The sequence below is a fragment of the Ahaetulla prasina genome, chromosome 3, assembly GCF_028640845.1.
Source record: "Ahaetulla prasina isolate Xishuangbanna chromosome 3, ASM2864084v1, whole genome shotgun sequence".
NCBI classification, from domain to species: domain Eukaryota; kingdom Metazoa; phylum Chordata; class Lepidosauria; order Squamata; family Colubridae; genus Ahaetulla; species Ahaetulla prasina.
Window position 1 is genome coordinate 105218847 of NC_080541.1, and position 24422 is coordinate 105243268.

The window sequence follows — 24422 nt, forward strand, 5'->3', positions numbered from 1 at the left end:
TCAAGACAAATAATGAAGAAAATAACACAAGAAGAAAGATTGTTTCTCTTCCCACTTTTGAGAAACACATGCATAATTTCCAAAACAAATGTCAACCCGAGAACAAGGATGGGATAGTAGGGAACAGGTATTTTGCAAATAGAAATCGGTTATTTATATTTTAATTTCTTTAGTGTCATCCCAAAATATGATATGAGCAATTATGAAGAAATAAGAAGGTAGTTAATTTCAATGTGAGACTATATGCAGCACTGTAAGAAATGGAAAAGCAGTTCAACCAATTTAGTGCCACTTTTAAATATTTTCATTAATATCTAACACCTTCCCTCACTATTAAAATGCTAATTACATGAAGATCTTGCTTTTACCAGCTACTAGTCATTTTGATTGGCTATTTTTTAAGAAACTGAAGTAACTGTGGGAGGCTAAAACAACCTTCTGAAATCTGATGCTTGCCAGAGGTGTTGCTCCTCATTTTCAGAATTTCTGGAGCATGTTTTTGGAGACTGTAAGGAAGATGCTCTTGACAGAAATATGCAAGAACTGTTACCTTACTTTACCTTATTTTATTTATATGTTACCATATTTTTTAATGTCCTGAGAAATAGAATAATGATCAGAAGCAGCTTAGGTAAAAGCTGCCCTGGTTCATTAGAACCTTTTTTGAGCGCCAGTGACTGGTTCCATGGAGAGGTTTTTCCATGGACTGGGCTTCACTTGTTTGCATGGACCAGTTTCTAGCGTGCCACAGACCAGTGCTGGTCCATGGCCCAGAGACTGGGGAGCCTTGCATTAGAGTATAAGAGAGGGAAAGAGGAACGGAACAACCAGGCTTGGGAGATTCTGATTATTGCCAATCTCAATAAAAGTAGTTCTAGCCTTAAAATAATTTGATGGACTTGCTTTTCTGGTCTGGTCTACTGAGTAGGGCTGCCAACTAGACTGAAAATACAAAGAATCCAGAAGGAACCATTCCTCCAAATCTGAATGGGTCTCCAAATCTATGGCCAATGACATCAAATTCATTTTTAAAAAGCCGAGCTCTAAAGCTGCAGTCTTGGTTGGTGAGACCAATGCAGGGCACAGTAATTCTGTCTTCTTGCCAATTCATTTCTTCCCAAAGTTGATTTACAAGAAAAGCTTTCTAGAAATGTACTCAACTAAGAGAGAGAGAAAAACCAAAACCCCAAACACTGAAATGATTCCAAGTGGAAAAATACCCCCCAAATAAAGACAGCAAATAAGTCCCTGTGGTTAAACTTTAGAGGTCTAACGAGATAAGAAATGCAGATAAGTATTAGATGTGTTTGGTTTTAACATGTAGATCAAAATAGTCCTTTTCCCCTTCAGTGAGTCTAAAAACAGATAACTGAAATGCATAAAGGAAAAGGTTTCCCCTGTTGACTTTAGGGGCAGTGCTCAACTCTTTTTCTTAGCCGAGGGAGTCAGTGTTGTCAAAAGACACTTTTGTGGTTATGTGCCCAACATGATTATACACCGAGACACATGAATTGCTTTCCCACTGAAGTGGTACCTATTTATTTACTTGCATTTGCATGCTTTCAAACTGCTGGGTTGGTAGGAGCTGGGGCAAGTAATGGGAGTTCACCCTGTTGCATGGCACTCGGTACTCAGTTTTACTATTTTATTAGTTTATCAAAACATAAAATACAGAAGTACAAGGAAAAATGAAAATAATGGGAGAATAAGGGAGGAAACGGGGGAAAAAGGAAAGTGTGGGGATAGAGGGTAAAAAGAAAAAAAATGCTGGCTTCTAACTCCTTATGATGCAGCAGAATAAGGCAATAATATAGAACCTCAACTTTTTACTTTTATATAATAGCATATACTAGCCATTTCTATAACAACAAATCTATATCAGCAAAACCCAAAAACATGGTTTCATTTTTTTTCTACCTCAAGCATAAAGTCCAAAAGTAGTTTCCAAGGAGAAACAAAATTAGTGCAATGCTCAGTTCTTGAACCCAGCTTTTTGTCTGACAAGCTCAGCATTTTTAACCACTGAGCCAATGCACCCCCATGAAAATATGCATATGATCTCTTAAATTGAAACTATCTGTAATGTGCAGTTGTACATTGCTTGCTTCACCTTTCTTTCAATAAAAAAACAGCTTTAGAAACTTGTAATATGGAATGGAAGTCTAGGCTACACTAATTCCCTTAAAAATAAATCTCTACGGTCTGTTTGAAATGCAATGGCTCCCAATGCATTTGCTTCCCTAGAAGTCAAATGCCAACCAGAAAGAACAGACCAAGTCATAAGCAGACATACAGAGAGAACACGCCAAACATTGTCCCTGAGAATACAATATGTTAGCACCACAAGACAACAGACAGTTTCTCTTCCTTCCAAATTGGATCCTAAATATATGAGCAGCCAATTCAGGTGTGTCAGATTCATAATGAAATTTCCTAATGAGAAATATTTCTTTTCTCGGTAGGAGATCTAGGCTTCCTTTCTCTATGAAAAATAAAGCAGAAAGAATAAGAGAGAGTCTGAAGGACACAGTAGCTCCAGTTAAGCATTTGTAATAATATCAGAAATTGCATGGAACAATATTCACCATAGAAACAGTATTTTGGTGGCAGTCTGGCTCACTGCTCTGTACATGTCCATTTTCTATGTACCCTCTTCCCTACCCGCTGTAGACAGGAGCCTATACTTAGATATACTAGAATGATACAAACAAAAGGGGAGCAATTTACTGAAAATCATCCTTACATCCCCTCCCTTATCTTATTTATTAGTATGCTTCCTGGCATAATCAGCCAAATGTTTAGACTGAATTTGGCATTTTTATCCACCTATCCAGTTCTTCCCAAGAATCTGGGATAGGTAGATGTTGTTTGATAGTGTTAAATCATTGCAGGATGTAAGCTGTTCCAAGTAAAGCTGCCTGTTGCAATTGACTAATAATGACTTTGTCAATGCTGATGGTGTTCAAGTAATGTAATGTAACGTGACACATATAACAATGTGAAATCACAGGTTTATTAGCTTTCATTCACTCTGAGTTCTTCCCCAAAACCTAGTGTGTCATATATGTGTGGATCCAAGCAGTGTGGCTTTTTAGAATTGACAGATGGAAATTTTGCCAATATGCAGATTTTCTAGCTGCTGTATTATTATTATAAAGGTAAAGGTTACCCTGTCTAGCTGTGTCCTACTCTAGGGCACGATGCTCATCTCCATTTCTTGGCCAAGGGAGCCAAAGATATTTTCTGTGGTCATGTGGCCAGCATAGCTATACACTAAAGGTGCATAGAACGCCATTACTTTCCCACCAAAGTGGTACCTATTAATCTACTCACATTTGCATGCTTTCAAATTGCTAGGTGAGCAGGAGCTGGGGCAGGAATGGGAGCTCACCCATTGTGCAACACTTGGGTCTTGAACCCTAGCTGTCAGCTTTCCATCTGACAAGCTCAGCATCTTTAACCACTGAGCCATTGCGCCCCCTGTATTATACTTTTGGATAATAGATCTTAAATCACTGTGTTAGCTCTACTTCACAGTACTTATCCAGGTCTGATCTTGGAGTTATAAAGCTGCAATCTCCATGACCTGTAAAGTATCCAGTACCTCCTTTGAAACTCAGCAGGTTCCTTATACCATCTAATATTTTTAATTAACCTATTATTTGTTTATTTTTAATGAAACTAGCGTGGTGCCAAGCACAAGGTCAGCTTCAGGTAACATCTTGAAGGGATCCTTAGAAAATAATGATAGAGGGCTGCAGCCCCAAAATGATGAGGCTAACACTTTGTCTGGAGGTGCTTCCTGTATGGACTACCTTGTAAGACCGGCACTAAAAAAATTAAAGACATTTCTCAGAATACTGTCTCTGAAATCCAAAATTCTCCTTAGTCTCTTGGGCTGGAAAAACCTGCTGACTGCTGCTGTAGTCTACCATTACCCACCATGTTCAATGTTCCAATGAGATACGTATACAGAACAATTTATGCAAAAGATATAAAACTAATGAGAAACTGAAACTGTGCTGCTATGCATATTTCTGAAACGTGACTTGAATATCAGTGTCTATCTCTCCTTTTTGTCCACTTTGTTGAAGCAGTAGTTCTGTCATTCTGGGTATTCACATCATGCTAAGCCATAATAGAATGTATGTGCTTTATCATGAACATCAATGAGGTCACTGAATCAACAAAAGATTAGAACTTAGTTTGAAACCATTGTTTGTTAGCTTGTTAAATCTGAATATGGCTTGGCACCACATGCAGTTTCTTGACATATTTTATATTTGGGTTGGGGCCTGGCCCAAGCCTCTGTTAACCACAAACCGATGGCCAAAGAGTTTGGGAGAAAGAAGGAAATACCAATTAAGAAGTAGCTAAACTAGCCATTTTTACTTCTCTGTAAACCGAATTCTTTGGAGATACAAAAAACTAGGCTTGTTCATTACTGGCAAATACACCTGTCTGATCACTGGCAAATACACCTGTCTGATATCCCTCCCAGTTGCAGAGCTTGGAAACAACTGTTAGCATTTTGTTTAAGGTTTATATAAGATATGAATGCAGTTCATCTGTGGGAGGGAGAATATCTCCATGGTATGAAGTTTGTTTATGGAGAAATTCACAGTAGGAAGCCCCTGGGGGATGATACAGTAAGTCCTAAACAAGCCAGAGAAAGCTGTTTCTATACCATGCTTGTTCATAGGAAAGAGCGATCAATAACAAATGAGCCTAATTTGCCACATCAGGTGAATATATAGTCATTGGTTTATTTTTGGCATACTTAATAAACTATGAAAATCAAGGAGCACAGTGAATAAATGGGAATATGATTACATATAAAGAAGAGGAGACTAATGACAACTACAATAATCAGTCTTAGAATTCACAATGAAGATTGGGAAATAGTAGATAATTTCTGTCTTTTATGATCAATTATCAACTGTAAAATAAAAACAAGTCAAGAAATATGGCACAAACTAGCACTTGGTAAAGCAGCCATGAAGGCCTTGGAAAATATACTCAGGTGCTGCAATATGTCTATACTTACAAAGATCAGAACAGTTAAAGCCGTGGTATTCCCTATGATATTCAATGGAAGGGGAAGCTTGACTCTGAAGAAGCAGAATAGAAAGAGTATTGACACTTTTGAACTTTGGTGATGGAGAAGACTCCTGAGAATAGCTTGGACAGCCCCCCAAAAATGGATCATCAAACAAATCAACTCAACGTTCTCACTGAAAACATAAATTACTGGGCTCAAATTATCTTATTTTAGATATATTATGCAAAGACCTGGAGAAGGCTATAATGTTGGGAAAGGTGGAAGGGAAGAGAAGAAGATAAGCAGCAAGGTAGACAGATTCAATTACAGTGACAATGGGAATGCTTTTGGAAAACCTGAAAGAGCAGGTTAAGGACAGACTGTCATTTGGAGAATATATTTATATGGTTCAGAGTCAACATTGATTTGATTGTATATAATCAATTAAAATTTATAGTTAAAGCTATGGTATAGCATGACATGTGAACACAATCTCTAACTTTTTATGGCATTTAGTATCATAACTAAGATTTCCCCTTAGTGGGAAGAAGTAGCACTTCTTTCAATTTCTAATGCTATCTTGTAAATTTGACTCTTTTTTTTTTTTTGCACCAAGTATTTCTTGCTAGAATTGTTTAAAGTGTTGATCTTATTTAAGTAGCTAAAGTTCCTTGGAGTATTTCAAACCCTAAACAGTCCAACTCATTTCATTTTGTACTGCCAAAGGCTAGTTCTTAATTAAAGTAAAATCCTCTTAGGCATATTTGAAAATTTAAGAGCCCTCTCACTGGTCTACATGGCCCAATTAAACCTCCTCCTGTGCTGCCTGCTATTTTGCTTTTTTCCCCTCAGGTATATCTAAAGGAGATATATACTAGTAAAACTATATAATTATTCTATTGATTCTCTAGAAATGATAGTGAGATGGTGCTATAGGAAATATTCAACAGCCCTCATCAAAAATAATTACATGTTTATACTAACCAATTGGTTGTCCATGTATAGAGCCATCAAAGTTCTACTGCCAGGCTGTACTTAAAGAATGCTTACAACAAAGGTTTAGTCTGTGCATAGTAGTTTTGTGGGGGGGCCCCTAAAAATAATTTCTCATGAAATGCATTTAAGTGAAAATTGTCTGGATTATAGTTTTAAAAATTTACATTAATAATGCTGACCAATTTATTTTTACATATTTTTTTGTAGAGCATGTCTCCCTCTTTAGACAAATAATCTAAAAACCAAAAACCCACATAATGGATATTTCAAATAAGAAAGCCTTATATTACTTATGATTACTGTCTACAAAGTTTTGGTCTCTTTCCCTTATTGTTCTACCAGTGTACACCTATAAAATCACAGTACTTTCCATTTATCTGATAAAATGGACACAATCTACAATCCAGGAAACTTTATATCTAAATCCAAAGGTGCAGAAAGCTATGACAACTTCCCTTGAAAATATTAATAAAGCTGCAAAGTTTTCTTATAGGATTTGTAGCTCATTACTTTATGATGTATCAAGCTACAATTAGGATCTTCTTGGTTCAATTCTCTCCACAGTACTAGTAGTCCTCATTTAGCAATCAGAACTGGACCAGCAACTAAGTCATTAAGAAAGTGGTCACTAGGTGAAACCATGACTGGGCTTATGATCTTACTTTAGCTTTTCTTTGTTTTATAGACCTGCTAGGTTTGTAAATGCAAAGATTGGTTGTAAAGTTACTTTTTCATCACCATCATAACTGCTACCGTAGTAGCTGCGAAATGAAGCGGTTGCTAAAAAGGACTTATATATATATATCAGTATATACATATGGATTAAAAATGATACTCTTTTACAAAAACTGAGAAATTATGCAAGTTATATAAATTTCAAAAAGATATAAACATATAATGAAATAAATTGAAATTTGAAATTGAAATAAATTGAAATAAGTAAGATCTGGAGGGAATTATAAAATGTCACCTTATATATTTATTCAGTTTATCTTCACCCTTCCTATTCAATTCCATAGTCCAGGTAATTAATTATCCCAAGGGGCATATTATTATTATTATTATTATTATTATTATTATTATTATTATTATTATTATTATTATTATTATTATTATTATTATTATTATTATTATAATATAATATAATAGGGGCCGGGATAGCTCAGGCTGCAGAGAAGCCTGTTATTAGAACACAGAGCCTGCAATTACTGCAGGTTCGAGCCCGGCCCAAGGTTGACTCAGCCTTCCACCCTTTATAAGGTAGGTAAAATGAGGACCCAGATTGTTGGGGGGGCAATAAGTTGACTTTGTAAAAATATACAAATAGAATGAGACTATTGCCCTATACATTGTAAGCCGCCCTGAGTCTTCGGAGAAGGGCGGGATATAAATGTAAACCAAAAAAAAAATTATTATTATTATTATTATTATTATTATTATTATTATTATTATTATTATTATTATTATTATTATTTATTAGATTTTTATACCGCCCTTCTCCCAAAGGACTCAGGGCAGTTCACAGCCATAATAAAAATAGAACAATATACAAATAAAACAAAAATTAAAAAACTTATTATATATATATGAGAAACTGGGATTGTTGTGGAGGGTTGTCGCCATCCTGCCCCCATCGCTGCTAACACCCCACTTTTGCCTCTGATAATGCCCTGCCCCCCACCGATGCCACATGCTGACTGAGACAACCTGGAGGCTGGATGTGGTCTGTGGGCACTAAAATGCCCAGGTCTGCCATAGTCACAGAAATCATTCTATGAGTAGAAAGATGGCGCATGAATTCATAGAATAATATACACTTTTTTAAAAAAGTTATGATTTTAAGATGAACATGTGAGGCATTATTAGAGTAGACTACAGCAGTATTATCTAAAACAAATATTGATGGAAAGAGCTAATTAATAAGCAACTGGAAAATGGAGGAAAATGTAAACAGCATGCCGACATAGAAAGAATAATACAAGTCAAGTCAATACAAATAACTAATTGCTCCATCCTTACTTGAAAATAATTTTGTCATTATGTGGAATCTGAGATCTAACAAGGTAGGACACAAAAATATGCCTTTGATGTTCTAAAATATTATATAAACTAAAGTAACTCCCTTTTAAAGAAGCATAAATATTCTACGTTTTCAATTCTGATCAAGGAGTAACCCACACTACTATTTTTCCTAGTAGTGTGATATCTTCCTCACTAATGTAGTACATGACACACCCTCCAGCTATTCAAATGGGGCTCTTCATGCTTCAGTACATGCTTGTACAGTATTTCCATTTTTGCCCCAAATATTTTTATGTTCACTTTCATTACTGAAGCTTCTCTTCAGTAACAAAGAGTTATGCATGTTTTCTAAAACTAGCAACAACAAAAACAGTCTAAATGAAATTTACTAGAAAAAGACTTCACACCAAGCAATGTATACTGTTAATATTTCAAAACAGTACAATACAAACATTAGTATGACATTTCATTTCTTCTGCCATTGCAGAGTTACAGGTAGCCTATATACTCACACTATAAATTTAGGGCAAATTATAAAACAAACAAGTCCAACTATCTTCCTCATAATTAGAGCACTACAATTAGTTGTGGCACTAAACTGTTTACTAGCATGGCAGCAATAAAATCAAATGCTTTCACTTTTGACTACCGTAACTCCTTTAACATTGCCTCTTAATCACTGGCTAATTCACTGGTTACAGTTCGCGGAGGCAAGTCCTCTTTGTAAACTATCATTTGGTTGATTTGTTGCAAATTAAAATTTGTGGACTTTGGAGAATGAAGCAAATTAAAAATTACTCTAAAACAGAAGTAAATCCTTTTAATCGTCTTCTCATGGCCATGCCAATTGTGCACGATAGTCCTGGTAGGTGGGAAGCCGTTATGATAAACTGTGATTATGATGCCTCAAAGCAGCCAGAAGCTATTACAGAATCATTTAAAATCTAAAGTATTCTAGTGGCTTGAAAATAGTAGGTCACGTTATAGATTAGGGCCTATCAGATAGTTCTATTTATTTTTGATCTATGCAAATATTCAGCATGATTTTTACAGCTGCAGATAGTGAAGAAACTAGAGAGAGAAAATTCATGTGAAACCGTCTATCTGTATAAAAGAAGCGGCAGCTCAAAATGCATTTGAAAAACTATATTGCTACTGATCGTGGGTATTTATAACCATGCCAGTACTTACAAATGCCAGCGCTTGCATTATTGCAGATTTCTCCAGCCTCTTGCCTCCCAGATCTGCTGGACATGAAGAATTCTCAGCTAGCATGGCAAAATGAAACAAATGCATCATCAGTATGTCAGAAGAAAAGTCTTTCCACTCTACTCACTATCCCCCTAGGAATCCATTCCAGAAATGACAATTTCCCTTTAAAGAGCAAAATCAGCTTGAGATCTATAATTAAAGGTGAAGATTTTAAAAAGCCCAAGTTTTCCTATCCAGTACTGTAGTCTATGTCCCTTGAGTGACCCCAAAACAAAAGAACTACTGCTCTTCCAGTTCCCACTCTCACCACCACCACCCCAACCTTTCAAAGGATTATGAGAACAAGTCTTTGTAACACCTTGGGAATAGAAAAATCTCTTTATTGGCCAGTCTGATATTCTCAGGCGTTTTGTAAACATCTCCTTGTTGTCCTTTTAAAATCAGACAAGCTGGTGAAGTACATCAGAATGCTTATACGTAGGTGTACACATACACACACACAAGCCCTTTTAAATGTTTCCAGCTCAACCACAGCACCCTGCTAAGAAGCCAACCATGGCACAGAATAAATGACTATTTCTCTTAGAAGTCAGCCTTTAGAACTACTAGTGTTCAAAGTCACAGTTCCAGCAATGATGTAGATCTCCTCTAGCCCTTGCAAGCACAATGGACACTGCATTTACATGAGTATAGAAAAACCAGTTTCTCCTATACAAATAACTCTACCTCTTTTTTGAAATTATTTGTCCAGGCATCTGTTAGAGGACAAGGGCAGCTTTGTGCAAGTGTCCCTTCAACCAAAGGCAGTTACCTGTATCCACAGCAACCATGAAATTCACAGAACTTTTATTTCAACAGAAGCCAAAGGCCAGGCAAACATTCATTTAATACATCTGAAAATGCAGCGAGGATATTTTGTTTTATTTCACTGGGAAACAAGTATGTCTGCTAGACATTTCAGGAAAAATATTGCTAGTTTCCAGACCAGGAAAAAAATAATTGGCATTTTTTTCTAATTTCCCTTTGAGTCACAGAAAGTAACCACTAAGTAACCATTTGAAGCCTTAAACACCTTCGTTGAACACATCAGCAGTAATGGCATATACTAGATAGAGGAATTTTTTTTTTTACTTTCCTAGCAAAAATATTGTGTAATATACATAAGAAAAATGTATATTATCAAACTCCAGAACAAGTGATACTTGAAACTTCTATAGTAAATAAATGTCCACAAGAAATTATAAAGTTATAAGAGCATGCCCTTTATACTACTTGCTGAAAAGAAAAAGATGAAAATGAAATAAAGAAAATTATCATGAATGACCTTAGCCCCAAAATGATAATACTATGCTGTTACAATAATACTTTATAGTTTTAGTTCAGAGGGCCTCAACTCCCAGTCCGCAACTTGTTGGGAACCAGGCCACACAAGCGGCAGGTAAGTGTGTGAAGCTCCATTTGTGCGAGCGACAGGCACGCATGTGAAACCATACCCTCACACACACACACCGCCAGTCCACAGAGCAGGAAAGGTTGGGGACCTTGTTTTAGCTTATACAGGTAGTCCTTGACTTATAACCATTAGTTTAGCAACCATTCACATTTACAACAGCACTGAAACATGTAACAACCAGTCTTCAACCTTATGACTGCTGCAACAAATCCTGTGATCAGAATTTGGGTGCTTGATAACCAGCATGTATTTATAATAGTTGCCACATCCCAGGATCACGTGACTGCCATCTGTGGCCCTGCCAGTTTCTGACAAGCAAAGTCAATGGGGGAAGTGAGATTCACTTAAACAACCACACAATTCATTTAACAACTGCAGTGATTTACTTAACAACCATGGCAAAGACCATACTGTATAATCAGGTGCAACTCATTGAACTGCCTTGTTTAACAACAGAAATTCTGGTCTCAACTGTGGTCATACATTGAGACCTAACTGCCAGCCCTCAGACACATTAGTTATTAATATTAATTAACTAGTAATAAGAAACTGCCCCGATGACTCTCCCTTCCATCAGTACTCTTGGCCCTGAGATGTTCTCGGAAGACCTCGCCACAAGCCATTTTGGCTGGGACAGATAGGAGCTGAAGGTCAGTGCATCAGCTTGCATCCTTTCCCATACAACATTTCAACAAATGATTCAAGACACAGCAGATGGCAATTCATCTTTATGCCTCTTTATGCACTTCCACAAAGTTAAAAGCAGTTAAATTTGAGTTAAAAACAGCCAATTACCAATAGCCACCAGAACCAAGCAAAAATCTTTGACAGTCCTCGGATAGAATTTTTCAAAGGATGGTAATGGCTGTTTATTAGATGCCCAATAAAACTTTCCATGTTGAGGCCAGGAAATGCTGAGATATCTAAGCTAGATTTTCTTTTCTTAACACCATTTTTGCCGAGTCACAGATCTCGTTTGTAAAGTATTTAGACAAACACATAGATTGCCTCAGAAACATTTACAGTTTTGAATGTATTTGAGGAAGAATTTTAAGATAGTAAACCAGTCATTTGGTTTTATTGATTTTTAAAATGTAATTAAAATAAATACAGATAATATATAAGAAATTCAGAATATGGAACCAGAGTTCTCTATATCAGGGGTCTCCAACCGTGGTCATTTTCAGACTTGTGGACTTCAACTCCCAGAGTCCCTCAGCCAGCAAAGCTGGCTGAGGGACTCTGGGAGTTGAAGTCCACAAGTCTTAAAGTGACCAAGGTTGGAGACCCCTACTCTACATTTCAACCTGATTAGTGCTCGTGGTTTTTTTTTAAATTAGATATATTTCTTATAATCACACAGCAATAATCAATTCTTCAAAAAAATTGTGTGTGGCTTATCAGTTTAATCAATGGATATTTTTGAAAGGTTGGTTGTTGACCATCTAAGTTGGAGAATCAACTGTGGTCTGACTACAAGTCTTCTTTGATTTGAGAGCAAATCTGTCCATTACTGGATGTAATCCTCTCTCTCACCTTCCTGTGAGACCATCAAGATCCAAAGAAAGAATAATTGTGGATGCTGGGGGCAACCTCTCCATTATAAGCAACCAATCCTGGGGGAAAGGGGGAAGCTGTCACAGTGCTACAATTCATTATATGTCACAAGCCTGAAGAAACAGACTGCTACCAAAGTATGCCCAAATTTGGAACTGAGTAGTTTCAGGCCCATCCATCCCAGATAGAGAAAAATCAGTCTGAATTAAAGTTAACAGAAAGATCCACTCAACAGATACATAGTTGTTTGAGAGAATTGAATATTCTGCATTAACAGCTTTGTAAATTTGGGGTTATGTGTAGAGTCCAAAAGCAGAATTCAAAATCTTACTTTTAGACAGTTTGCTGTTTTCAAGTTCTTTACATTCTTTTGACAAAAGCACTTTAAATTTATTGTACCAATGTGTTTTGTCATCATTTTTTCACTATGATGTCAAACAATTTAATCTCATCCTACACATCTTTCTTGCAAGCTTACTGACAATATCCTTTGGCAACTGACAATACTACTTCTTCATCTGAAATACTGTTGTAAGTTAATTTTAGTGCATGGTTGCTAACAACTCTGTTAAATAACAAGAAGTTTTATTCAATATATAATATAAGGAAGTAGAAAACCTGTACCATAGATATTCATGTTGTCTTCAAGTTATGGAGGATTTTGTTAACCTAAATCAGGGCTGTAAACTCGATGTCATTGAGGGTCACTTCAGGTTTGTGTTTGACCTTGGGGGGCGTGGTCAGGGGGGCATGACCAGCCCAATGTCACTTGTTTTGGGGGCGCCTGTGGTGACCCACATGCTCTGTCAGTGAAAACGGTCTCCTGAGCTCCATTTTCAGCTGCGACTGCCTCCTATAACCCTCTGCCAGTGAAAAGAGAGCTCGGGAGGGCCACATGCAGCCCTCATAAGCTCCATTTTCACTGTCAGAGGCACTGTGGGCCAGTCCTTTGCTATTAACAGGGAGGCCCCATGGGTCAGATCTAAGCACCCTGTGTGCCGGATCCAGCCCCCGGGCCTTGAGTTTGACACCTCTGACCTAAATAGTCTTCTCAATGCTTTTATATTGACCTGCATTTGTGCTATACTGCATTATCTGGTCCTGGCCTCAAATGTATGCCTTGTCTGATTGTTAGATACCATAGTGTATTTGAAAAGTGTATTTGAAAATAAATATCTAGACCCAATAGGATGAGACTTACTTTGGTACATAAACAGGTGACATCAAACAGAACTTTAACATCCCTGGTCTAGAGTTTTCACACTAGAATCTCACTTTTTAGCTGAATTAGTAGCTGAGAGAATAAAGCATTCCTTCCTAACATAATAAATCACCCCAAAGCGACCCTGAAAAATATTTTCATAAAATGGTTCTTAGAGAGTAAAATAATGCAACCTTTTTTTTTGTATACATCCTTTTTAAAACTCTAAATTTTTCTTTAAACTAATACATAATTTTCTCTTAACATAGATACTCTCAAATATATTTTCAATAATAAAAATATTATTCTATGAGGGTAGTTTGGAGGGAGGGACCTAAAATTAATAATAAATATTAAATCATGTATGTTGAAAGAAAAAGATTTATTAGAAAGTTTTGAATTTAGAAATGTGTTTAAAGAAAAGTTTAGCATTTAAAAAAGGATGAAAAAAAGAGTATTTTTCCCTGTAATATCAAAGAAACTGAAACAATACCTTGTTAATATAAATGGTGACAGTTTACAAAGATTATTAGGTACCAATAGAAATACATATTATTCCCACAACAAGGAAGACAAAGCAGAAATGGTTAAATTGATTATTTTATTCAAAGAGGAGAATATATTTAAGTATATTTTTTATGTGGGTATCACATCTGGATTTTGTGCATGTGATGAAACAAAATGAAACTTTGAGTTTGGTTTTATCATTTAGCTAGATTCATCGTTATAGAAATTGCTAGTTATATACTATTGTGTAAAAGCAAAAAGTTGAACCTGAAGAGTTTTTATCTTGTACTGTGCTAAAAAGAGTCGGAAGTCAACACCTTTTTTACTGTTTTCCATTATACCTTACATTTTCTTTTCCCTTCTCCTTCCTTCTCCTAATTTCCCATTTCTATTTCTCTTTGTATTTTATATATAGATAAAACAATAAAAGCCATAAAATGAAAATAAAATGAAACCTTTTAAATATACTGTCCAAGTTAAGCATTCCACTAATCTACATACTTATTTTTCAACATAATTTCAATTTTTAATGATTACCCTCAATCATTGCTCTCTCTCTCCATTTGTTGCAGTAGTATAAGACTTTATGTACCATCTCTGAAATTCAGGTAAGCCTTCAAAAGATTTTTACAGCTACTAATTTATTCTGTTCAGCTTATCTTTAATTTGAATTTATTTTAATTTAATTTTCTAGAACACAGACAATAGTGTTTAAAGAAGTTACCATATTAACTTATTACCATAGATATATAAAGTAATAATTGCACAATTTTACATTCTTACATTCTATTTATTTCTATTTTTATTTATTTCTTTGAGGGAGAATTTTAACATAATTTATTTACCCATATTTGTCTGTTAGCTATTCCTTGAAATATACAATGAACACAATTTTAAAAAAAAATTATAAAACAATGCCCTTCATAAAAATAATTCTTACATTTGGGAAATCCTTCTACCACAAAACTACCTCAGCTATCCCCAAGCACCAAGCCTCCTTATCTTTTTTAGAATCAGTACCCAAACCATTCTGTCTCTGCTCAACATAGATGGCACAATTCTACCTAAAGCAGGTAGACCAAGCTATATTGAGCTATATAAAAGTTTACAGATGATGGTGAGCCTATTGAATTAAATCCAGAAGCCTACCAGCAACCAACAGATGCTTTCTTGCTGAATTGGCTCCTCCTAATTGGCAGCTGCATTCTGTACTAGCTGCAGCTTGCAAAAAGTACTTAAATGCAATTTGATATAAACTATATTACAGTACTCTAAGAGATGATGGCATGAGTCACTAAAAAAGGCAACTGAAGATAGCCAAAGGCTCTCCCAGAAGCAGAGAGAGAGAAAAGAACTCCCAGATTACACAGAAATTCTTTCACAAAAAGGCAATCCCATGTATAGGAGTAAATAGAATATTCCTACTACCAGAAGATTATTATATCAACTGTTCCTCCATGTTTCTGGAGTTCACTTTGCCCAGTTTATTACTGTCTTCAGGTCAGGAGTTTTAACACATCTCCTGTTCAGCCTGTGGTAGAGACATAAAGTTGGTATCATCAGCGGATTGATTATACCTGATCCTAAACTTATAGATAGCGTCTCCACTGTTTTATACTAAACCAGAAGTACCTAACTGGGGGTGCTTGCACCCCTGGGAGTGCGAGACAATATTCCAGGGGGTGCAAAAACTTGAGTTCAGAAGTTTCAAAATTATAGTGTATATGCATATAATTATTTACTTTTGTAAGGGGTGCAACAATATATCAGAAGCGTTATAGGGTGTGGGGTATAGAAAAGGTGAACCCAAATCTTACCTTTAATTTAAAGTTTAATTTTTTTCTAGAACACTACAAACAAAATGAGAAAAAAGACAAGTCCGGTGACACCCTACTCTTAAGTTGGCAAGGATTTCCTCTCCCAGAAATTCCACTGGAGGCACCTTGTAGAACTATTGCAAAATTGTGCCTCAATCCCCAGCCCTTGAAGGCAGTCCCAAAGGGTACTATGGTCAATGATATTGTATATCACTGGGGTCTTTAACAAGGTCAGGAAAGGTGCACCTCTCCAAACATCATTGAAGTTCATCCACAAGAAGAAGAAATGCAGTCTCCATCTCATTCCCAGGCCTGAATCAGACTGAAAGGGTTCCAGGTTACCCATTCCACTCAGGGCCTTTTATAATTAGGGTTAACTATAGTTAGGGTCAAAGATCATTAACATTCTCAAAAATCTTACCAAGGAATAGTACATTGGACACTGGATGGTAATATACATAACTACTATCATAGATAGAAAGCACGACAAATACTCAGGCACAAGCAACAGGTTTCTGGGTAACTAGGAGACCAGGCACTTGACAGATTTTCCAGACTTTGAGATTTTAATCCATCCTATATTATCAATTTTCATTAAGTTGTTTGATGCTCGCCTGTCTTCAAATGTTAAAATGCATAGAACAAGCTGTGGTCTCAATTTATCACTTTGGCAGTGCTTCATATTACCATAATGTTAAAAATAAAATACTTGTAGAGGAAGTTATTTATATGTAGAAGTATCAAAATATTTCCTGACATAGATTCATATTACATTCACATATGCTTAGCCTTTGCAATGATGTAAGTTAAAAAGGAGAGAGTAGAGTCTTGCTGGTTTTCTAATGCTGCTGATAGAGATAAACTGGGCAACGTCTACCCTAAGTCTGAGAACTGCACTGTCCACGACATAATATTCTATTTGCTAGTGAAGTTGCAAGAAAACAGTAATTTCTTAATATACATAAGACCTCAGGAAACAGTGAAAGCTTCTCTCTTTTTCAAACAGAAACAGACAAAAAGTAATTTGGAATACACAATCTAATTCTCGTAACTAGAGGTTGTTAATGGAAAATTTAAAATTTAACTCAACCAATATTGTTCAACCTTTATTAATTCATAAGCAAAAAAAAATATCAAATGATTGGGAACAATAACAAATTACTAAACTAAAATGGGATGTGTTGTTATCATCCCAATTTAATCATTGCAAAATTATCCAGGAATTTAATAAAGTATAACTATCATAACATTGTTTTCATATTCCAGGCCAGATCTGTTGTTGTTTTTTTAAAGATATGTTTTAAATAACTATCTACAGGATAACTGAAATGTTTTTTGTTTTATGTTTGTTCATGATTTGAAGTGTATGTATACATATCCTTGAATATCAAAAAAAGGATTTAAAAAAAAAATATTTTAAAAGATTTGTGTCTCAGAGAGAACAATCATATATTGCAACCCATGAAATAATGCCATAATTTTGTAATTCTTTACAGACCAAAATGTTGATCCCAGAAATGTAGTGACTGTATAAAAAGATAATTTGTTTCCATGGTATTTTAAAAATTAACCAAGGCATACAGATTTCTGCAGTACTATTTACTTCATGAGATTCATGGATTATTATGAGACAAATATATATGTATGGGGAAGACAGCTTTGGATAATAAACAGGACAAGGAAAATGAAATGAAGGGACTTTAATTAGAGATAATTAATTTTAGGTAGAAGTTATTTAGGTAGAAGCAAATGTTTATAACTTGTGATTGGGTATTTCAGGTGTTGCGAGATTAATGCCAAAGTATTAACTGGGCTTTCTGTAGAAATTTCACCCCATGCCTGTGCAAGGCTTTCTCAGTAAAAAGGTTCAGAGGAGGGGGAGGGAATGTGTCAACAATTCAAGGTAGATCACCAATGCCATATAGTCAGTACTACATTTATTATAAAGCTACAGTAACTGAATCTTGCAACTCTGAATGCTCTATCTTTAAAAAAGGAGATCCCAGCCTAGTTGAAAATTACAGATCAATCTCTCTATGCTGCGTCACCTGCAAAGTAATGGAATCTATCATCAACCAATCCATTACCCTCCACCTAGAAACAAACAACCTACTCTCTAATAAGCAATTTGGTTTCAGAAAAAAATTATCATGTAACTTACAACTTCTCCACTGTAAAAACATATGGACTACTAATCTTGATCAAGGCAAAGCAATAGATGCAATCTACATAGACTTCTGCAAAGCTTTTGACTCAGTAGTACACGATAAACTTCTCCTAAAACTAAAATCCTACAGCATTTCAGGACCTCTTCACAATTGGATAACTGCTTTCCTGTCAAACAGACAACAAGTGGTCAAAATTGGCAATGCTCTATCAAATCCTGTCCCTGTCAAAAGTGGCGTTCCTCAAGGTAGCATTTTTGGACCAACGCTCTTCATACTATACATAAATGATCACTGTGACCATATCTCAAGTTATTGTGTTCTCTTTGCTGACGATGTCAAACTATTTAACACCATCGACAATAATACTTCCCTTCAAAAAGACCTTGATTTTGTATCCGATTGGTCTAAAACTTGGCAACTCCAAATCTCAACCAGCAAATGCTCAGTCTTCCATATTGGAAAAAAGAACCCAAACACTAAGTACAAGCTTAATGGACATTATCTTACAGATGTCCCCCCACCCTGTTAAGGACCTTGGAGTTTTCATATCAAATGATCTAAGTGCCAAAGCCCACTGCAACTATATAGCAAAAAAGGCTCTAAGAGTTGTAAACCTTCAGCTTCAATAGAAATAATACAAGAGCAAACAATAGATTCAAACTTAATGTCAACCGCTTCAATCTTGATTGCAGAAAATATGACTTCAGTAACAGAGTTGTTAATGCTTGGAATACACTACTTGACTCTGTGGTCTCCTCTCCAACTCCTAAAAGCTTTAACCAAAAACTGTCTACCATTGACCTCACTCCATTCCTAAGAAGACAATAAGGGGCGTGCATAAGTGCACAAAAGTGCCTTCCGTTCCTGTCCTATTGTTTCCTTTCAATATATGTTCCTGTATATAATGTTATGACAAAATAAAATTAAAAAGCGGGGGGCTTGTCTGAGAGGTTTACTCACACTACATTCTTGCCCCATTCTCAGACATCCTTTATCTGACCATTGCCTTGGTAGCAATTCTTCCTTCTGTCATTTAAGGTCATTCCTTCTTCCCTTTTCAGTATGCCTTGCAGTATCAGCAATCTGTGTAACATTTGAACTCAGAGGCTGACTGGTAATTGACACCTCCCAGGAAACGTCCAACAATTGGTTATTGGGAGTAACGTTTCCATTTCGATTGGGCCTCATTTATTTGTTTTGAGTGTTTTGGATCAGATGGCTGATTGAGTTGCATCCAGCTCAATGGATCTGTTACTTGAGTAAGAGTTTCTAGACATTATCTGGCTTTCTTGCTTCTGTGTGGTCTAGGACAGGGGTCTCCAACCTTGGCAACTTTAAGCCTGGCGGACTTCAACTCCCAGCATTCCCCACCCAGCTTTGCTGGCTGGGAAATTCTGGGAGTTGAAGTCCGCCAGGCTTAAAGTTGCCAAGGTTAAAGACCCCTGGTCTAGGACTTCAGTAACCTGTCTATCAAAGGCATGATCAGTTTTAAGGGCATGGATGGCTGTTAGGTACTTGGAATCTTTATTGTTGTTAGGTACTTGGCTCTTTATTGCAATGTTGTATTCTACCATTCAGTGAAGCTACTGATGCCGTTTGTTCACCATAATAACTATTGGTTATAATCCAGGAAGTTAAAGTTGTATATCATGTAAATCTGTCTTGGTCATTTATGCGATCTTTTGGTTTGCACAGGATTCTATGTTGTGTTTTTGTAGGATGTTCATAATTGGAGTACCAACTGATGCTTTCTAATGCAGTTTTGTGCATAGCAGTATTATAATAGTTCTGTAGCATATTTTGTTTACAACAGTCCTTGTTTAGCAACTGCCTCATTTAGCAACTATACAAAGCTACAACGGTGATGAAAAAGTAAAATTATGACAAATCCTCACACTTAGCAGTATGTTCTTTTCAGGTCTGCAAAGCAAAGCAAAGCCAAAGTAAAACCATAAGGACAGTGCAGTTTAACGGCTTCGCTTAACCATCACTTTGTAAGTCCTAACTCTAGTTGGTAAAATGTGGACTACCTGTTTTGTTTCATTTCCTAGTACATTTGTTTAATAAAACTGTAGAAGTAGATCTTTAATGTATTTTGGAGGAAAGTAAATTCTGCTTTATTGAGTGTTAGTGTTGATATACTTTCTTGATGAGGTGTGACTGATTTTATGAGTTGGTGGGGGAGTTCCTGCAGAAATCTAAAACTTGGTTCCTGCATGTTTTTTTTTAATAAATTTGGGGTTGCAGCATGCCATCCTCCAGTTCTGTGATAAGGATGTTTAATAATAATAATAATAATAATAATAATAATAATAATAATAATAATAATTATTATTATTATTATTATTATTATTATTTAATTTGTATACCGCCCTTCTCCCGAAGGACTCAGGGCGGTTAACAGCCATATAAAAACAACAATCAAAACACATACAATACAAATAAAAACAATAGCTAAAAAACTTATTTAAATTTGGCCCAATTATTTAAATACATTTAAGACCCTAAAACTAATTAAAAGTTAAAAACCCATAAAATCATCTAAAATCCTATGCCAGTTCTGCGCGACAAAATAAGTACGTCTTAAGTTCGCAGCGAAATGTCCAAAGGTCAGAGAGCTGTCGAAGTCCAGGGGGAAGTTTGTTCCATAGGGTAGGAGCCCCCACAGAGAAGGCCCTTCCCCTGGGGGCCGCCAGCCGACATTGTTTGGCTGACGGTACCCCAAGGAGTCCCTCTCTGTGAGAGCGCATGGGTCAGTGGGAGGCACAAGGTGGCAGTAGGCGGTCCCGTAAGTACCCCGGTCCCAAGCCATGGAGCGCTTTAAAGGTGGTAACCAACACCTTGAAGCGCACCCGGAAGACCACAGGCAGCCAGTGCAGCTTGCGCAGGATAGGTGTTATATGGGAGCTCCAGACAGCTCCCTTTATCACCCGCGCAGCTGCATTCTGGACTAACTGGAGCCTCCGGGTGCTCTTCAAGGGGAGCCATGTTAAAAAGGGCCATGTTTTTTAATTGTGGCATAACTGTTTCTGCTATACAGCCAATGATGGGGAATGTTCTTTTGATCTGTTGGTATACAGAGCTGTTAGATCAGAAGAAGGTAATGAGTCTGAATTTTAAACATTTGTTATGTTTCCCTGTTGTATTCTTGTGTAGCACTTTTCTTCATGAGGTTGGGTTGTATGGATGGGAATAAAGCAATAACACTGAAGCATGATTTCATGTTTCTGTTAATATTTGTAGATGTTACACTGATGAGTGGATTAATAAATGGGTTCACATATCACGCTAAACAATATTTGATAAAAACCTTTAGCTTCTATTTAATCCATGAGAAATTAAAGTTGACACTCTTAATGGATTTTAGTTCAACAATTTCATAAGATTAGTTTTTGTAGAATCTTTGCTTAAGGAGGTGAGCTATGAGGTCACTGACAAAATGTTCTAAGTAAAGTGTTTTCCTCATTGATTTTGGAACACTGAATATGCATGGCCAGATTTCAACCCATTTATTCTTGCTGAAGGGACTGGACGGTTTGACCTATGTAGAGTCAGGTGGAACATTTCTAACAAATGAAACCATGTATTGTACAGGACAAAGATGCAGGCCATGAATGTTAATATTTTCAACAACATTATTTTTACTTTTCAGATGTCCTGTATTTTGTTTCCCCATATCTGAATTGGTTACTACCTCCAACTCAAATCTTGAATGTATATGTTCTCTAACTTCATCTGAAAACTCACAAAGAATAACTGTGTTGGTATTTTAAGTGTCTCAATTGTTCTGGCATTTAACGTAGTTAACTCCTACATGAATTATGGTGTTCTTCAGGATCCCTCTAAAGAAGGTACAATATATAGAAATAATTACTTGGGAGAGGAGGGTAATAAATAGCCGGAAAGTATAAATACTTCTGCCCAAAATAATAAAGTTAAAATACGAGAGGAGATATGAACTTTCATTTCCTTAAGTGGCATTCTTATTTGGACTGAAGAGATGGGAGAAAATAGCAGAGGTTAGGTAATAATAAGGATGAAAGAACGCATATGTGTAGGAAGTTACATTAACTGTATTGGCTGCCATTCTTCACAAAATTATAATTTGCTTCTATGTTATGTAATGAGTTTAGATTCAGGTAAATTTAAATACAGCAAAAAAAAAAAAAAGATCCGTTTTACAGATGGAATCAACATAGCAACAAAGGAATATAAGAATGAGGTCTTTGGAGTGTAGTATCTGTGAAAAAACTGTCATGAAATGAAGAATATTCATATGGAAACCGCTGTATGCTACTTACTAATGGTGCTCAGAAATTCACTCATGTGTGATTAATTAAATCCTAGCAACGACAAGCTATTTAATATATGAGTATATTCAGTATCAATATAGATAGTTTAGCACCACATAGCTCTCTTAACATCCATCTTCTGCAAAAGATGTGCTAATTGCTCCCTTAATCATCAGGTTCTTAATAATATTTTGACACCAGGGGGAAAAATTGGTGTATTTTAACAAAAAAACCTATAATAAAAAACACAGACAATGGGATTAATTGAAAGCATACAAATAGCGCTTCCCAACCAACTCTCCTGCCATAACTCATAGGCAGTTTTCAAATTTAGCCATAAACTCTCCAGAGACAGGAGCTCTCGCAGAGTGTCATAAAAGTACCCCTTTCCTATGAAGTACACCAGAGCAACCTAAGCAGAGCTATTCAATATCACATCAGCCTTTCAAAGCTCACCCGAACAATAGGCTTTCTTCTCTTATACTTTCTGGAACATGATGATTTTGGCTGCCAGACAAAAATTGGTAACTTATCCCCATCAGGCCTGAAAAGTGGCTGTGGTTATGGAATTTTTTAAAAAAAAGATACAGAAGACATGGGGCAAACTCAAATCCTTAGGAATTAGTAAGCAGCATTATTAAAAGTGAAACTGACAAGCAGATGGAAGGCCAAGTTTGTGTTGAAGGAAGAAAGAACAAAAATGGCTTCTGTAAAAGCAAGTTCTGTTTCACTAATCTTTTAGAATTCCTAAAATTAATAAGCATGCAGATAGGAATGACCTGGTTGGTATGATTTACCTGGACTTTTAAGAAACTTTTGTTTTTCTTGAGAGTCCTGAGAATATTTATAATCACATGATAAAAGATGGGTTTGCTTACAGATTGCTAATTGGTTGAGTAGACAAAGAACATGAATAAATACTGTATATGCCAAATTGCAATAAATGTGCCTATATAAAAGAACCCATCAAGAAACTTTCCTGAGGCTCATGCTTTCTCCGATGTACTGCCTTGACAATCCAAAGAGTGGGTATTGCTCCGCCTTCTTCCTTTGGAGACTGAATCAGTTGAGCTTTCTGCTACGCCCCTCCTGGTTACTTCCTAGTTTGATTCAGTCTTATATCCAGGAGAGACACAGTTTCCTTTTGTTGAGGTCTCATTCCAACCTTCCACGATAGCTAGTAAGGTTACGGCAACAACAGTGGGACAATGGATTCGTACATGCATCGCCAAGGCTGACGAGATACAGGCTCTGCCAGGGCCCAGAAAAGTGACCGCTATTTCCACCAGAAGCACGGCCACAACAGCCGCCTGGGTGACACAAGCCTCTGTAGAGGAGGTATGCAGGGCAGCAACTTGGTCCTCACCATCCCCATTCATCAGACACTATAAGCTGCACGCATTCGCCTCAGCTGACGCAGATTTGGCAGAAGGGTCCTTCAGAAGGTAGATACAGACAGGGGGACTCGGGATTAGAACGGGACCCACCCTTAGGACATGCCAGCTTTGGTATGTCCCACTCTTTGGATTCTCAAGGCAGTATATCAAAGAAAGTGTGTTGGTCTTACCTGATATGCTTTTTCTCGATGTACTGCCGGAGGATCCAATCCCACCCTAGCAACCGTCTGGTCCAGAGTACAGAAGTGGACAGCAAAGTTAGAGAAAGGTCAAGTCATCTGGTACGTCTTCATCAAACTGGGAAGCAACCAGGAGGGACGTAGCAGAAAGCTCAACAGATTCAATCTCCAAAGGAAGAAGGCAGAACAATACCCACTCTTTGGATTCTCCAGCAGTACATTGAGAAGAAGCGTATCAGGTAAGACCAACACTCTTTTTAGCAGTGGAAAGGGTGATGAAAATGGCAATCAAAATTATTAAGGGGCTGGGCAATTTCAATTTCTGTGGCACCATAGTGGAACCGAGCATGACTTTGCTTTTTGCAGAGCGACAAATGAGCTCCTCAGAACTCTCCAGATTAAGCAAAGGACAAGGATAACCCATGCTTGGCTCCTTACAGATATTTCCTGTGAAGAGGTCACACAACAGCATTCTCTAACAGTTATGAAAGGTCTGGGGACCAGAAGAATATTGGTCTTGCCTAACCCATGCTCAGCACTTTTCAAAAAGATACTGGATCTGCCTTCTTATTCTCTTAAC

The 24422-nt window shown here is 36.7% G+C and overlaps 1 protein-coding gene across 2 annotated transcripts in view; it reads right to left on the bottom strand.

The window, feature by feature from the left end:
* SEMA5A (semaphorin 5A) overlaps window positions 1-24422 on the bottom strand; it is a 230570-nt gene that overhangs the window by 159481 nt on the left and 46667 nt on the right. Inside the window, exon 2 of one of the 2 annotated variants that reach the window (XM_058177460.1) lies at window positions 9251-9327. The exons of the other annotated variant lie outside the window; for it this stretch is intronic. The gene's annotated coding sequence lies outside the window, so the exon portion shown is untranslated. The remainder of the gene's footprint in view (window positions 1-9250; window positions 9328-24422) is intronic. 2 annotated transcript variants of the gene reach the window in all.